This window comes from Penaeus monodon, chromosome 24 (assembly GCF_015228065.2).
Source record: "Penaeus monodon isolate SGIC_2016 chromosome 24, NSTDA_Pmon_1, whole genome shotgun sequence".
NCBI lineage: Eukaryota > Metazoa > Arthropoda > Malacostraca > Decapoda > Penaeidae > Penaeus > Penaeus monodon.
Window position 1 is genome coordinate 12,935,870 of NC_051409.1, and position 361 is coordinate 12,936,230.

Consider the following 361-nt stretch of genomic DNA (forward strand, 5'->3'; position numbering starts at 1 on the left):
GATGTCCATCAAAAACTACCGTGTAAATTTAATAAAGTCGATTGCCATATGGTCGGGGACTATTCATAACTTATGCCTCTGCCATCCGCGTTTTTCTCGATTCCTCTATTCCTCCTTATTCTACTCTTTCCTTCCCTACTTTCTTCCGTTTCGCGTTATCCCAGGCGAGATCTAGCCTGCAATGAGGAGATGGCACTGAGGTTCGTGGACACCGCGCCCGGGCGATGCCACAGAAACGAAAACAAAATCCAATTTCCTTCTTCTTTCAAGGTTTGAGAGGCGGCCGGGGATGCGTGTTTGTTTCTGTTTACGTTTATGTTTGTTCCCCCAACTGTTTGTGCGTATGCTGCTGCTGTGCATA

General features: G+C 46.8%; 1 protein-coding gene across 1 annotated transcript in view; it reads right to left on the minus strand.

Annotated features, from left to right (window-relative positions):
• Nucleotides 1-361, minus strand: part of LOC119588585 — a gene marked incomplete at its 5' end in the record, with an annotated part of 260,597 nt that overhangs the window by 175,471 nt on the left and 84,765 nt on the right.